This window comes from Coregonus clupeaformis, unplaced genomic scaffold (assembly GCF_020615455.1).
Source record: "Coregonus clupeaformis isolate EN_2021a unplaced genomic scaffold, ASM2061545v1 scaf1907, whole genome shotgun sequence".
In the NCBI taxonomy this organism is placed as follows: Eukaryota; Metazoa; Chordata; class Actinopteri; order Salmoniformes; family Salmonidae; genus Coregonus; species Coregonus clupeaformis.
Window position 1 is genome coordinate 73249 of NW_025535361.1, and position 18001 is coordinate 91249.

Here is an 18001-nt window from a genome sequence, read left to right on the forward strand (position 1 = left end):
AGATCAAATTCTTAAAAAATGGAAAAATATCCATCTCAGTCATTGAAAATACACGTAAATTCATCAAGTTAAGTCACAAATATAACTAAATTACTGACTTACCTGGGGTGTGAACTGCATTTCAGCCATTTTGGGGAAAAGAAGTGGTACAACATCCGGCCTAGATGTCAGCAGGGGCCATACCATCACATCTTTCAGTCCCTTTCTCAACTGTTTAATTTGGCGCATGGTCCTCCCAACGACCTAAGAGACAGACCGACCCATATTACAGCCCAAATCCTTAACCCAAATTTGACAAAAGTTGGCACAGTAGGAAAAATGTTAATAAACACAATAAAGTGCTTTATAAAAATCCATTAAAACTCTAGTACTTAAACTCTCGTGTTAACATAACAAGCCAGGGTTCACAACACATTCTATAACTTCAACAAGTACAGCGATGAATTCTGTCACTTAACCAGCAGGAACTCACTGCATGGAGTAGAAGTTTGTTATGTAGCCATCTCCGATTTGTTTTGGTGACTGCCGGAAGATCCCAAGACATGGAAAGATCTGAAACTGTGTCCTTCTGTTCGGTGTAAGATCTTCATGTTCAAGCTAGAATTAAGACCACACAAGTTATTATATCTGCCCAAGCAATATTTTTTACATGGCAAAGTTTCTTTTAGGTTACATACCAGTTCTATGATGCTCCTGATGTGCAGATCAGGACAGTCTTCTGTAACAACAGTAGCCATTTCAGGGTCCCCATTTAGAACAGTACATGAATTACAGCAGGACTTAGTCCTGTGACATGGGGACCATCATGCAGAAAGGTGTGGCCCAACATCCTTCCTGCAACCGGAAGAGGTTGCTTTCAATAAGTGCCTCTGATGCTGCTGGAACAAGATGGTCAGGTTCACCCTCAAATAGCAGTGTTCGGCCCATTCCTCCTGTAAAGTACCAAGAAGCAGGGAATAAAGTCACAACAATTAACCTCTTAAATACATTAAATAAAAATGTATGATAGATAGATAGATAGATAGATAGATAGATAGATAGATAGATAGATATATTACATCATACTAGTGGCGATTACTTGGCCTGTGGTATTGCTGCTTGTAGAATTCACTTAAACCAAATTGTAGCCTACTCCCAAAATGACTTACAGAAGGACCCCAAACCACTTCAAATTCAATTCCCCTGTATACCCTACTACAGACTTACCTGACACAAAACATTGCCCACCGGCCCTCCGCTAAACAGCACATATCCGCGTTCATCAACCACCAGAACGTACGTATGCGCGTGTGTGTGTGTCGCGCGCATAGAGAGAGGCGGTGTAGAGTGAGTCACGACACAAACAGGTGCTCAGTCAGCGTTGCATGCAGTGTGAGAATGGCAAGCAGCAAGAGCGGCAAAAGCCAATGTGTGCTTCTTTTACCTATATATGTAACGCTATCTTTTGCGTTTATCCAAACGTCGTCAAACTTGGCACTGCACTTACTCGTGACCAGAGCAAGACACCTGTCAAGTTTGAAATCCATCGGACTAACTGAGAGACATGCGCTACAGACAGACATTTCTGCAATTTATAGATGGATTAACCTTCAAAAAATTAGTAAGATACTTACCAAGATCTAGACTGAATCCAAACTGGAGTTTGGATATGATTGTTGTCATAAAGTACCGCATCACTCCCTCTCCGATAGCAACATCACCTGAAATAAAATACTGATAATAACACTGGAAAAAAAGTGACGGCCTAATACAGGTAACTGGATTTGGTAACATTTAACAAGAAAGGGAGAAAAACTTCTATTGGCTGTAATTCTAGAATAGCATCCTTAATATTGATTATTCCAGATAACAAAGAGTATATTGTGCACAATATTCACATACATACATATAACATTTTTATCAATTATATAATTTTGTGCATTCCATTCTCCCATTTAACAATTCCATATAAGCTACTTGAGTGGTATAAACTGTACTGATGTATTTATATTATAAATGTTATATTACTTACCAACCAGAGTACAATGAAGTGGACATGCCCATTCTTGCTGCTGTTTATAGAATAAGAGAAGCTCCCGTTCCCTGTCCTCTTCAGAGTCCCTTACATCCATCTTCATTCTAAGTGGTTTCCCAGTTGCATGTTCCCTTAGCAGATTCTCTTTGAAAACTTTGGCAGCTTGAGTGGGTTCTTTAATAAGCTTCCATTCTAAACAAACAACAACAATAAAGTTATCTATTACAGAGAGACATATTGTGAGTTGGCATGTTACCTGCATATACAGATATCCTCTCACTCTACAGAACAGGAGGAAAATTCTGTTCATTTCACTGACAAAACGTGAGACCCAACATCTTCAGAACCTGTCACAACGCTGAGTTGACATAAAAACAGCACTACTAAACAACTACAACTAAATATTAGAAAAATAGAAAAACCCAGTTGCATGTTATTAATTGTCTGTAACTGTATTATCTTATCTAATTATATCCTACAGGTGTTATCTTTCTATTAACTTTTCAGTTACACACAATCTTATAGCAACACTATTGTGATGACACAAACCACTGTCTGTTTCTGTGCGATCCAACTCCTCGTTGACAATCACTGCCGGTACTACTGCACTCTCAGCTGATGTTTCAGGCCTCACTGGAACACTGTCACTGACTAGGGCTGTCTCACTATCATTTTCTTCACTTTGGCCTCCCTCTTGTTCTCTTTTCTGATTCCTGCATGGGTGTCCTTGAAGTTAACACAATTGAAATGATGGTCATACTCGCTCATTTGTGTGCACAACAATAAGAGAGACATATTCCCAAAGAAAATAAATTATGCTACCTTTTGCATTGCTTTAAGAAGTACATACCCATTGCAGCTCAATCTGTGCAGCTTCATCTCTGAAAGGGAACTTCCTTCTGACAAGTGATGCAGGGGATGACTGGACCAGAGGCAGGACGTGAGCTCTCTAACAACAACAACAAATGGTTTTAATTAATGATTAAAAGTCACCAGTAATCTTTGTTTTGATTATGTATTAAACTAAGTCTCTGTAAATGTATGTACACAATCTAAGGGGTAGATCCTGTTGAAGTGGACGTATGTAGATTGTAGCCTGTCCAATCATCGTCGATGGATCTTTCAGATAGGCAAGGGTGTATCCAGTGCTGGGACACTGAAGCAACGCAAGATTTCGATCTGCGAGTAGATCCTACAAGTTTTAGAAATTCAAAGCCTCCCCCTTGTTGGAGCTTCGGAAACACTTCCATCAGTTTATTTGTTATAACCATGGGATCGTGGTCATTCCCTGGAGAAAAAAACAAAACAAAATCATAACTCACCTCACCTTAAATTAAGCAAATAAGCCTGTGATAACTATTATTGACACTATGAACACCAATTAAGTTTGAGTCACTATAAAAAGAAATGCAAATAATTTCAACAAGCCACAGACAGTACAAACTTTTTTTACTTTTGGTAAATGCCTAGTTTCACACTGACCTGAAAAATGTTACTTTTTGCTCTCCAAGTCCTGAAGTAAGAAGTTCAGCTTTAAACAGTACGCTTGGAATTTTATCCGCATTGTGGTCAGCCAAACAACAGACAGTGTGTGTGTAGCTTCTTGGCTAACTTGGACTTGTGCTGGTCGTCTCGTCATATTCCTTCTGGCTCCAATGATATATGGCGCAAAGAGCTTTGCTACCTCCGCTGCAACACAGAAAAACGTAACAGCTCAATGGTCGCCAGTCAGCTAAAACAGCCTCTACTTCTATCTTGGGATGCTCAAGCCAGCTAACACCATTTAGCCGATTAGCGAACTAGCTAGGTTTATGCTTCCCCCATTAACAATAAACGTGTCACGCCTCAAGCATCATAATACCGCATGCAAATACATGTTCGAGTCGATCTAATTTAACCTACACGTGTGTCCCGAATCATTAAATAGTAGCACACCTGGCTAACATGAAATTACTTAGCTTACCTTGGACAGGTGTACGTGATTGAGCGGCGGTATCTGCTGTGACTGAGCTGCCGGAGTCACCGGTGCACGCGAGCCGTTGGACTTCTGCTCAGAGCTTCCTCAATCAAATTCGCTGCTTCTCTCAGCAGCTCCGGGCAACTTTTAGACATTTTGTCCTGCACCTCACACAGCGTCTCAACATTGGGGCTAGCAGGACCGAGTCTTCTCTTGATTTTTAGCCGTTGCAATGAAAGTTCTGTTTAACCCGTGTAACTAAACCAACGTAGGTGAATAGCGCCACCCAGTGTATTGGAATGTGTTCAGTAGCTCTGCATCAATCCATTATCCGGAATTGATTTGTCTTGGCTTGATGCAGAGGGGTAACCAATCAGGCGTTAGGTTCCGCCTACCAACTTTTGATGGGTCAGTTTGACAGTTTTAAGTAATTCAGGAAGCACTCCAACGCAGTATGGAGGACTAAAAGTGCCACAATTAAATAAATAAATACACCATTAAATAATTACTTAAATGTGTCATTAATTAATTAAAATTAGAATTAAATACATAAATGTGTTATTAAATGTGTCATTAATTAATTCAAATACCGATTCATTTTATGTAAAATACATATATAATAATTTCACTATTTACATTTACATTTCATGGTCCTGCGTTGGAGTGCTTCCTGAATTACTTAAAACTGTCAAACTGACCCATCAAAAGTTGGTAGGCGGAACCTAACGCCTGATTGGTTACCCTCTGCATCAAGCCAAGACAAATCAATTCCGGATAATGTCAGCAGGTCCTGCTTCTACATCCTCTGCTAAGTTTAAAATGTCTCTAACCAACTCCCTGGAAAGTTCACGGAGATCCTCCATTGTCTCTATCCAGGTTGGCCTACTCTACTAGATTCGCGTTAGCCCCGCCCACTGACTTTGATGGGTCAGTTTGACAGTTTTAAGTAATTCATGAATCACTGCAATGCAGGATCATGAAATGTAAATGTAAATAGTGAAATAATTATATATGTATTTTACATAAAATGAATCGGTATTTGAATTAATTAATGATACATTTAATTACACATTTATGTATTTAATTCTAATTTGAATTAATTAATGACACATTTAAGTAATTATTTAATGGTGTATTTATTTATTTAATTGTGGCACTTTTAGTCCTCCATAGCTACTATCCCCTTGGACTACAGGTTATTGCCGTCATAAGGTGTCCGTCTGTCTGTTGGCTGGACAGTTTCTACCGTTTAGGACCTTTGTGGGTAAAGGTAAAGGTGGGGTATAGCAGCAGCAGTTCCTCTGAAGTCCAGTATCTGCTGGAAGGACACCTGGTGGTATGAGAGGATGAGTGTGGCCAGCCAGCCTGTTGTGCCTCCCCCTCTCCCTCCCTCCCTCCATTCTCTCTCTCCATCTCTGCGGGACTCTTAAGGCTCCTGTGCGGACTGTCTCGGCTCGTGCCCTCCCAAAGCTGGCTGTGGTGATTTAAGACACGGTGTGTATGTGTGGATTTGTTTGTGGCCTCTGCCCCACTTCACTGTCCATCCGCCTTGCCCTTGGCTCCCCTCCTGGGCAGCGACCACCACCCCCCTCAGTATGTCTCTGAGTCTGAGTCGTTGAGTTCCTCATCCTTGTAGAAGCCTCCATCGTGTTCGCGGTGGCCGATGTTGTTGAAGCTGCAGTAGGAGCTGTGCTCGCTGCGCAGCACGGGCAGGCTGTCGAAGGTCACACTCTTGGAGGGGCTGGTGGTGTAGTGGTTAATGGCACTGAAGGACAGGCTGGGCGCCGGGTTGCAGGGAGACACGGGCATCATGGTGGCCAGAATCAGCGCCAGGCAGTCCGCCACGTCTTTGTTGGGGGCGCAGGCCAAGGCAGGCGTGTAACCTGAGGGGTTCAAACAGAACAGCAGAGGGTCACTTCAGGAGCATCACCGTTTACTACAACACTTTTGGTGAAAAACATGAAATAACAGCAGGCTAGGAGATACAAAGTTAAGACAACAACCAAGCAGTGGACTAGAGAGAAACATTTGTGGACACATTGAGAAGAGAAGTACAGAAGAAAACGGTGTTAGCGTTATGGATCTTACCATTCTCATCGACTGCGAGCACGCTAGCACCCTTCACTAGTAGCTCCTGAACCACCACCGTCAGACCATTTCTGGCTGCAACGTGTAACGACCTGAGGAGAAAGTACCGTCAGATTAGCCAGCAGCAAATGAGGATACCTCCCAAATGACAGACTATTCCCTATATAGTGCACTTCTTCTAATTATATAATTATAATATGCCATTTAGCAGATGCTTTTATCCAAAGCGACTTACAGTCATGCGTGCATACATTTTTTTGTGTATGGGTGGTCCCGGGGATCGAACCCACTACCTTGGCGTCACAAGCGCCGTGCTCTACCAGCTGAGCTACAGAGGACCAATTCTTCTGGCCCAATTAATACAGCTGAACCATACGTACGTCTGTAAGGCTGCGTTAGTCGAGTTGATGAGGTTCCTGTCTGTAATCTTCTCCAATATCAACAAAGCACTGGTTTCATGCCCCTTTAAAAACTAGAGTCAAACATGTCAGACCAAAATTTTAACCAGAGAGAGCCAACTGTTCAGATGAACGTCATCTTCATGTGGGGATGCTCACCTTACTGCAGGCCAGATGAAGAGCAGTGTTCTTGACTGCATCCTGCAGGGTGAGCTCTGCTTTGGCACTGCTCATCAACAGCTCTGACACAGACAGAGAAACATAAAGAAACTCAATTAGGAAATTAGCTGACTTATTAAAATGTAAAACAGACATGTTGAACTTAAGCCGGCTGGGCGAGGCAAAGCGGAGGGAGAGGGGCTGCGTGACCGACAGCGTTGGTTTGTCCGTTCTCAGCAGCCATCATGAGGGGAGGGTCTTCCCGGAGGCATCGGGGAGTTGACCTGGGCGGTTGTGGCCTAGCAGCAGCTGAAGACACTCCACGTGGTCCGTGAAAGCTCGCCGCATGCAGGGGGTCCTGGAGAGAGAGGAAACTTATTTCACTCGACATAATGTAGGACTGTTATAAACAAGTTTGTTCAATTAACCCTGTTTATACCATAGAAATATAAATCACTAATAGATGTATTAAAGTAATCTACAATCCCTCATCCAACCCCCAGAGGTCATTTTATTCCCCAGACAACATTATTCTTCAGAAGAAAAGGACTTTGTCATGTGCTGTAGTTACCGGTTCTTGGTGTCAGTGGCGTTGACAATGGCCGGCCCCAGAGTGTCAATCAGCATCTCTGCAGGGCTGAACGAGTTGCCCTCGGTCTTGTGGAAAACCTCCTGTTCCAGCAGCACCTCTACACACGTGTCATGGCCTAGTGGAAGATTGATTCATTCAGGAAAAAGATGACGTCGCTGCAGACCACAACAATACTCTCAGAGAAAGCTACACATCTGACAATGGTGAAGTCACAAAAGATGTTTTAGCTACAACATATGCTATGTCAATCCCTGACAAAGTCCTGTTTCAGTGTAAGGTCCTCCACTGAGAGTCATAACCCCTAATTCTGTTGTAGTCTTGTTCATTTCCCCACATGGCTCCGTCCACACCAATCGAATGCTTTTCAAGCCACAAGAGGGAGTGAATGAGTGTACACTTCATGGAGGAGAGAACAGAGCTACAGTCCAGTTAGTCAGTACGTACACGTTGTATGGCCTGCCTAATTCAGGGACATGTTTACGGTGCTGAAGAGAGAAAATCAGAAAAGATCTAGTGTTCTGTTAGTCCAGTACGTACCGTTGTAGCAGGCCCAGTGTAGTGGCGTGCAGCCCTGGTTGTCTGTGAGGACGGGGAGGGTCTCCACTGACTGGGCGGGCGTGTGGAGCCCCCCCAGCACCCCGATGTGTCCGGATGCCGCCGCCAGGTGGACAGGGGTCCGCCCTTACAGTCCCGAACCAGGAAGCTGGCGCTGTGCTGCAGCAGGGCCTCCACACACTCCTCATGACCCGTCATCGCCTGGGAGGAAGGGCGGGGAGACAACAATGGATTTGAAATAACTAATAATCAATGATATAATAAGGAATCATCAATTATTACAAATGATGTCTGAGGCAGGTCCCCTACAGGGATGAATACACCACTACCCATGGACAACTACTTTTTCTGAAGATAATATGTATATTTGAGCCTCCCCCGTCTCTTTCTGTGTGTGAGCGTAGTACAGCCAGCTCTCCTCCTCACCCCTCTGTGTAGCGCTGTTCTGCCCCACTTGTCTTTGGCTTCTACGCTGGCTCCCTTGTTGAGCAGTGAGTACAAACAGTCTGTGTGTCCGCTCAGCACCGACAGCATCAGAGGGGTTCTGATACACAAGACAACAAGGTCGTATTACAAACTGGTAATAACCAGGTTGAGTCCCAAATGGCAACCTATTCCCTATATGGTACACTACTTTTGACCTGAGCCCATAGGGTTCTGGTTTAAAGTAGTGCACCAAGTAGGGCATAGGGTGCCATTTGGAGCATGAGACCTAGTGTCAAAATCTCTTTATTTCAGGAATTGTATCCAAAACCCAATTGACTTACTGTCCATTCCCGTTTGAACGTCACTGCACTCTGGAGGTCAGCATTCCAATCAGCAAACGCAAACACTCCGAATCACCGTTGGTAGCTAGAGGAGGATAAACAGAGAGGATATAAGAATGTGAGATGATTGACCGTTGGTAGCTAGAGGGAGGATAAACAGAGAGGATATAAGAGAATGTGAGATGATTGACCGTTAGAAGCTAGAGGAGGATAAACAGAGAGAGGATATAAGAATGTGAGATGATTGACCGTTGGTAGCTAGAGGAGGATAAACAGAGAGGATATAGAGAATGTGAGATGATTGACCGTTGGTAGCTAGAGGAGGATAAACAGAGGATATAGAGAATGTGAGATGATTGACCGTTGGTAGCTAGAGGAGGATAAACAGAGAGGATATAAGAATGTGAGATGATTGACCGTTGGTAGCTAGAGGAGGATAAACAGAGAGGATATAAGAATGTGAGATGATTGACCGTTGGTAGCGGGAGGAGGCTAAACAGAGAGGATATGAGCTGATTGCGTGGACGACTATTACCTTCACATGAACAGACAGATTTCTAGAACAGTGGTATTGGTAGATGACATCCTCATGATGTTAACACAGCAGATAATAAAACATTTTGGGGGCTGAGGCCTCCGAAGCCTGTCACCTGCTAGCTGTGTCTGGATAGAAGTCCCTGTGCACTGATCTAGGATCAGCTTACCCTCCCAGATCCTCAGCAATAATGACAAAAAATGACCTTAGATCAGTGTGTAGTGGGCATTTTCACACTATGCTATATAATATCCCTAGAGTGGACATTGGCATCCTAGCAACATGACCAAACAAATGTCCATCTTGGTAAGGAAAACTTTTGAATGACAGAATCTCTAGGTCTTACTTAGTGGGTAAGAGCGTTGTGCCAGTAACCGAAAGGTCGCAGGTTCTAATCCCCGAGCCGACTAGGTGAAAAATCTGTCGATGTGCCCTTGAGCAAGGCACTTAACCCTAATTGCTCCTGTAAGTCGCTCTGGATAAGAGCGTCTGCTAAATGACTAAAATGTAAATGTAATATCCTATGCGTACCTGCAGCGTGGATGGGGGTCCTCTTCAGGGTGAAGTCTTTAACCAGGATGGAGGCTCCCAGGTTGATGAGGACGTCAACACACTCCACATGGCCTTTAAAGGCAGCCAGGTCCAGAGGGGTGCGCCCCTGGCTGTTCCTCACGTCTAGATCCAGCAGAGACTGAACCAGGACCTCCATAGCATGGTGGTGGCCGTGGTACGCCTGAATGGAAACAAACACACAGTCTGAAGCAAAGTCCAGTGGTATGCCAGAACAGATATACACTCCTAATATAATCAATGTCCTATAGTAGACCAGTGGTATGCCAGAACAGATATACACTCCTAATATAATAAATGTCCTATAGTAGACCAGTGGTATGCCTGAACAGAAACAATCCTAGACCTCTAAAGTAGACCAGTGTCTCTCAAATCGGGTGCCCATTTTTTTCTCCGCACCAGCATCAACATCGAAGGTCCCTGCCAAGCGAGAGATTTAGAAACAAACACACTACTCCTCTGTTGGAGGTTGATTAACTCAAATGGCAAAATAAGGAAATCATCCTCATCATCACCGTGTCAAAATATGCATGTATTTTACACTAATCAGGAACAGATAGGAACATGGTGTGTGAGTGTCTGGACAATCAACTTTTGGTGGAAAAACAACACCATGCCTGCATCCCAGATAGCACCCTATTTCCCATGTAGTGCAGTACTTTTGATCTGGGCCCATAAGGTTCTGGTCAAAAGTAGGGCACTAAATAGGAATAGGGTGCCATTTGTCATGTGCTGGGACCCCCTACAGGAGCAGGTAGGCTTTACTCACAGCTAAGTGTAGGGGGCTGATGGGAGCTCTGACATCAGAGTCGTTTCAGGATGTCTGTCCCTGAGGTTTCCATTAGCTGGGGAAAGACAAGGACGGGCCAGTTTAGACTTGTAACATATTTACTTTGAAGGTTAGTCTAGTAGCATGTTTCATGTTGTAAATCTCAGTGTCCAGCCCCTGCAGACATACTGGGGTGTTGCATTCGTATCTTAAACAAGCTAGTGTGAGGAAAAGTAACCAACTGGTGCCCACCACATCTAAAGGTGTTTCACTTGCAATCTGGAAAAGAACATCAAGAGTGACGATGCGGCACGACAAACATGCAACCACACCTTAAAACCTACTGAATATCAACGTCTGTCCCAAATGGCACCCTATTCCTATATAGTGCATTACTTTTGACCAGAGCCCTATGGGCCCCTACATCCATTTGGGACGCAGACAAAATGGTCTGTGAATGCAGGGCGTCTAGTCCCCTGTGGTTCTGACTCACCAGCTCCAGACAGAGTTGGTGTCCGTACGCAGACGCGTAATGGACTGCGTTGTAGCCCTGATTGTCCCTGATCCCTGGGTTAGCGTCGTTTCGCAGCAAATATTCCAGACACCTAGAGGTCAGAGGTCAAGAGTTCACTAATCATTATACCAACATCAAGACAGACAGATAAGCAAGCAGAGACACTTTCCCAAAGGAGACGTGGCCAAGCTTTCACACTGCAGATTTAACACTAGTATGTATTCAAACACGGCCAACAACATACTCTAGACTACAGTGAAATGTGAAAGGTCATGGCACCACAACATACTCTAGACTACAGTGAAATGTGAAAGGTCATGGCACCACAACATACTCTAGACTACAGTGAAATGTGAAAGGTCATGGCACCACAACATACTCTCCAGACTACAGTGAAATGTGAAAGGTCATGGCACCACAACATACTCTCCAGACTACAGTGAAATGTGAAAGGTCATGGCACCACAACATACTCTCAGACTACAGTGAAATGGAAAGGTCATGGCACCACAACATACTCTCCAGACTACAGTGAAATGTGAAAGGTCATGGCACCACAACATACTCTCCAGACTACAGTGAAATGTGAAAGGTCATGGCACCACAACATACTCTCCAGACTACAGTGAAATGTGAAAGGTCATGGCACCACAACATACTCTCCAGACTACAGTGAAATGTGAAAGGTCATGGCACCACAACATACTCTCCAGACTACAGTGAAATGTGAAAGGTCGGTGGCACCACAACACACACAACAGTAAGAGAGTGTGAGACGTACTTTCCGTCTGTGTCGGGAGGCAGCAGCGTAGTGGAGCGGGGTGCAACCCTTTTATACAGATCGTTCACACTGGCCCCAGACCCCACCAAGGCAAACAGACACTGGTAGTTACAATTGGCTGCCGCATAATGCAGAGGACTCCTAGAAAGAGCACAGAAACCATTCAACATCAACAACAGAAACAGCTTATTGGAGCTGTAAAACATTTACATTTTACATTTACGTCATTTAGCAGACACTCTTATCCAGTGCGACTTACAGGAGCAATTAGGTTAAGTGCCTTTGCTGCAGTGCACATACACACATTTTTCACCTAGTCAGCTAGGGGATTTGAACCAGCAACCTTTCGGTTACTGTATTCAACGCTCTTAACCGCTGGGCTACCTGCCGCCCAATATTTCCCATAATAATTCCTATATGCCCCTATACTATATTCCCCATTATCATAAAGATCACATATGAAAGTTATTTGATGCCACAGACAGACCTTCCGAAGCTGTCCTTTCTGTTGAAGTCTGCCCCTGTGTTGAGCAGCAGATTCAGACAGTCCAGGTTCCTGGTAACAAGATATCAAGTTCAGAAAGGCCCTCGTACATCTGAGCTATCAGGTGAATGGTAACAAGATATCAAGTTCAGAAAGGCTCTCGTACATCTGAGCTATCAGGTGGATGGTAACAAGATATCAAGTTCAGAAAGGCCCTCGTACATCTGAGCTATCAGGTGAATGGTAACAAGATATCAAGTTCAGAAAGGCTCTCGTACATCTGAGCTATCAGGTGGATGGTAACAAGATATCAAGTTCAGAAAGGCCCTTTCACATCTGAGCTATCAGGTGGATGGTAACAAGATATCAAGTTCAGAAAGGCTCTCGTACATCTGAGCTATCAGGTGGATGGTAACAAGATATCAAGTTCAGAAAGGCCCTTTCACATCTGAGCTATCAGGTGGATGGTAACAATGAGAACCTTAAAGAAAGAGAAACCCGTACCCTGCTCTTGCTAGTATCACTGTTTTCTAATGCTAATAAAAGCAATAATAAAAAGTGATACTAGCAAGACTAGTTCGCAGGTTTCTCTTCTCTTTCAAGAAGATATAAAGACAATTTAGACCAGAGCGCAAGTCAATACCACCATGGCATGGAACCACATTATACAGAAATGATACACGCACTAATGATCTATACGATTTTTTAATACTGCTAAACAATGTGAAATGTAAGAGTGTGAATATGTGTTTGTTCTTTCTGGTGGCTTTCCAGTTCATGAACTAAATATTCCTTGGTGTAAAGCCTGGACAGTCCACTCACCCAACAGCTGCTGCAGCATGTAAACAGGTCCTTCCAAAGTCGTCAGGGGTGTCTATATCAAAGCCTGATGGAGGAGCTTCCGACGGCAGTCAGAGAACCCACTGAGAGCAGACAGGTGGAGGGGGAACATCCCATGGACGCCTCGCCTGCAAACAAATTTTTACATTTGAGACTTTAAGCGAACACTCTTATCCCAAGGTGAGCGACTTACAGTTGATTCAGCTAAGATTGGAAACAGCACCACATCACAGTCCTCATTAAACCCCACAGCAGATCAACACATCAGCATGCTGCAATGCCTGTCTATCAACCCCCACACACCACAATGTGTTGAGCATAGTCTCTAAGCGGGAATTCGGTCAATGACAGAATTGCAGATGCATGTTGCATTTTGCTGGAAACTGTGTGTGTTCTCACTTGGCTGTGTCAGCTGCGTTCGTGATGAGTGTATTGATGAGTAACTCATGGCCATAAGCGAGCAGAGATGTGCAGAGGTGTGTTTCCATTCTTATCTTCACAGTCGATCTCAGCACCTACAGAACACACACACACACAGACACACAGACACACACAGACACACACAGACACACACAGACACACACAGACACACACACAGACACACACACAGACACACACACAGACACACACACAGACACACACAGACACACACAGACACACACACAGACACACACAGACACACACACAGACACACACACAGACACACACACACACACACAGACACACACACAGACACACACACACGTCAACCACTTGACCCTAGAGGCCTCATGAAGCTTCATGTTCAACCACATTGCAAGTAACATTGCTCTGTGCCAGTGAATCATGGTTTGAAGACTAAAGACAATGCTGAAGAGCCTACTGGTTCATATATATTCAGTTGAGAGCATTCACAGCGACTCACCATTCTGGATGATGGCTTAGAGATCTCTGGAGAAGCGTCCGTGGATGGCCGTCATGTGGAGGGGGTCTTTCCATCTTTACTCTGCAGATAGAAAGACAAAGATGGTTCACACGGCAGTCTGTGCTGCTGACCACAGGCAAAATCAAACACGTATTGGAGGAGCGCTTGATTGCATTTAGTTTGCATTGTTAGGCCTATTCCATTGGTATTTGAATGTAGACCAGGCCAAATACTAAGCCATGTGCTGCTCAGTGTGTGCGTCCCTAATGGCACTCCTATTTATAAGTACACTACTTTTGAACCAAAGTAGTGTACTTATAAAGGGAACAGGTGCCATTTGGGACACAGGCAGTGTCATCACGGCTCCTTGCTCTATGGGCCCCCTGGTCAAAAGTAGTACTACATAAGGAATAGGGTGTTATTTAGTTCAGACACAGTGTTGGTCATCCGGTCTCCTCACCTTGATGTTGTAGGGGCCCGTTGCCACCAGCAGCTCCAGGCAGAGCGCCCCATGGCGCAGGCGGCCGTGAAGTGGAGTGGGGCGAAACCCTCTCGTACACCTGGTTCACGTTGAAGTCGCGCACTCGATCAGCTCATTCACCACCACATCCTGCCCGTTGTAGCATGCCACGTGGAGGGGGGTGTTACCGTACCCATTGGGCTAATTTATCTGGAGGGAGCAAGGGAGGGAAAAGAGTGGAGAGAGAGAGAGAGGGTTGGGGGGGAGAACAAAACAATACATTCCTGATCAGGTCACTTGGTTCTGAAAACCCCCTGGTCAACCTCTCTCTCAACATTACTTGGTTCTGAAAACCCCTGGTCCAACCTCTCTCTCAACATTACTTGGTTATGAAAACCCCTGGTCCAACCTCTCTCTCTTCATTACTTGGTTCTGAAAACCCCTGGTCCAACCTCTCTCTCTTCATTACTTGGTTATGAAAACCCCCTGGTCCAACCTCTCTCTCTTCATTACTTGGTTCTGAAAAACCCTGGTCCAACCTCTCTCTCTTTATTACTTGGTTATGAAAACCCCCTGGTCCAACCTCTCTCTCTTCATTACTTGGTTCCTGAAAAACCCCTGGTCCAACCTCTCTCTCTTCATTACTTGGTTATGAAAACCCCCTGGGTCCAACCTCTCTCTCTTCATTACTTGGTTCTGAAAACCCCTGGTCCAACCTCCTCTCTCTTCATTACTTGGTTATGAAAACCCCCTGGTCCAACCTCTCTCTCTTCATTACTTGGTTATGAAAACCCCTGGTCCAACCTCTCTCTCTTCATTACTTGGTTATGAAAACCCCTGGTCCAACCTCTCTCTCTTCATTACTTGGTTATGAAAACCCCCTGGTCCAACCTCCTCTCTCTTCATTACTTGGTTATGAAAACCCCCTGGTCCAACCTCTCTCTTCATTACTTGGTTTATGAAAACCCCCTGGTCCAACCTCTCTCTCTTCATTACTTGGTTCTGAAAAACCCCTGGTCCAACCTCTCTCTCTTCATTACTTGGTTATGAAAACCCTGGTCCAACCTCTCTCTCTTCATTACTTGGTTCTGAAACCCCTGGTCCAACCTCTCTCTCTTCATTACTTGGTTGCGAAAACCCCTGGTCCAACCTCTCTCTTCATTACTTGGTTCTGAAAACCCCCTGGTCCAACCTCTCTCTCTTCATTACTTGGTTCTGAAAACCCCCTGGTCCAACCTCTCTCTCTTCATTACTTGGTTCTGAAACCCCCTGGTCCAACCTCTCTCTCTTCATTACTTGGTTATGAAAACCCCCTGGTCCAACCTCTCTCTCTTCATTACTTGGTTCTGAAAACCCCCCTGGTCCAACCTCTCTCTCTTCATTACTTGGTTATGAAAAACCCCTGGTCCAACCTCTCTCTTCATTACTTGGTTATGAAAACCCCTGGTCCAACCTCTCTCTCTTCATTACTTGGTTATGAAACCCCTGGTCCAACCTCTCTCTCTTCATTACTTGGTTATGAAAACCCCTGGTCCAACCTCTCTCTCTTCATTACTTGGTTCTGAAAACCCCTGGTCCAACCTCTCTCTCTTCATTACTTGGTTCTGAAAACCCCCTGGTCCAACCTCTCTCTCTTCATTACTTGGTTATGAAAACCCCCTGGTCCAACCTCTCTCTTCATTACTTGGTTATGAAAACCCCTGGTCCAACCTCTCTCTCTTTATCACTTGGTTATGAAAACTCCTGGTCCAACCTCTCTCTCTTTATCACTTGGTTGCATGAAAACCCCCTGGTCCAAATCACTGGCTCTAACCTCTCTCTCTTCATTACTATTACTGAAACACCACACATTTGAATGCGTGTTGACTCACATCCACACCAAGGTCCAGGAGGTACTTGACCACACTGATCATTCCACTGGAGGCTGCAGAGTGGAGAGGGGTGTAGGCCTTCTTGTCTTTACAGGACACCTCTGATCCATGAGAGGCCAGCAGTTTCACCACCTCAATGTGCCGCCCTATGGTAGAGAGGGGAGGATAAAGAGAGAGAGAGAGAGAGAGAGAGAGAGAGAGAGAGAGAGAGAGAGAGAGAGATAGTATAAGAGAGAGAAACAGACACAAACACAGAGAGATAGGCAGAGAGAGGGGAGAGATAGATTAGTTTACAGTGGTACACAGCACTATAAGCAACACCTACATCATGTTAGTACAACTGAAAACATCTAATCAACCTACTTAGTACATGATTCTGACATAATAACACACTAGACGTGGCTCAATACAGCTGAGCTGTGAGACTAACACACAGTCCATTCATTCATTCATTCATGGTATAAAGGACATTAGTCAGAATGTAAATGATGTGGTAAACTCATCACCCATGTAAGACAGCCCAGTGGATTGCTCGGCGATCCTTCTTGTCAAAGGCATTAATGTTGGCTCCTCTAAGAGAGAAGCAGCCTCACCATCTAACAGGAGAGGAGAGAGAAACAAAACACAGGTTGAGGAAAACTAAACAGCAAAATCAGCTAAATCTGGCTTCAAAGCCTTCCCTTTTTAAATTATATATTTTGTATTCACAATGAATGAAAGATAACATGTAAAGACATGGTACATTTCTCCCTTTTAGTCCCCCCTTTGACCTCCCCCTCCCCAGAATGCCTCCAAACACATTTTGAAAGGAAAATGGTGAGTTACATGTCAGAAAACAAAACAAAGTATACACAACGTTACTTCAAGCAAAAATGTAATAGCCTAACAATTTCAGGTGATTAAGTGATTTTATAGGCCTTATAGCAGTAATCTCAAGGTGGGGCTAAAAGTACTAATCTGGAGGGAAGTGTTTGGAGCTGTTCAAAATAGGATATCATCGGGTCCCAGGAGGAATAAAATGAGTTGGTTGACCTCGAATGGTAACTTCATTTTTTCTCATTTTAGGAACAGCTTCAGATCTTTGGGCCAAAGAGAGGCTAAGGGGAGGATTGATAGATTTCCAATCCAATAAAATCCTTCTGCGGGCTAACAGGGAGAGGCAAAGTCAAAGGCATCTAGCTGTCTATTGGTCAGAGAAGGATTGTTGTTTGGTACTCCAAAAATAACAATTTCTAACACTTTCACATTTAAGTCATTTAGGACGCTCTTATCCAGAGCAACTTACAGTTTGAATACATATCTTTTACTGGCCCCCCGTGGGAATCGGACCCACAACTTCCTGGCGTTGCAAACGTCATGCTCTATCAACTGAGCTACATCCCTGCCCGCCATTCCCTCCCCTACCCTGGACGACGCTGGGCCAATTGCGCGCCGCCCCATGGGTCTCCCGGTCACGTGACGGCTCGACAGAGCCTGGATTCGAACCAGGATCTCTAGTGGCACAGTTAGCACTGGGATGTAGTGCCTTAGACCACTGCGCCACTCAGGAGACCTAACTAGCCTATACTGCAACTAGGCCATGCCATACGCGCAACTAGGCTACATACTGCAACTAGGCTACGTACTGCAACTAGGCTATGTACTGCAACTGAGCTACATACTGCAACTGGGCTACATACTGCAATCGAGGCTCTTACTGCAACTAGGCTCGTGCAACTGGGCTCGTCCTGCAAGCGGCTCGTG

The 18001-nt window shown here is 44.6% G+C and overlaps 1 pseudogene; it reads right to left on the reverse strand.

Annotated features, from left to right (window-relative positions):
- Positions 1-5390: 5390 nt before the first annotated feature.
- Positions 5391-16854, reverse strand: LOC121561481 (annotated as a pseudogene).
- Between the last annotated feature and the right edge of the window lie 1147 nt (positions 16855-18001).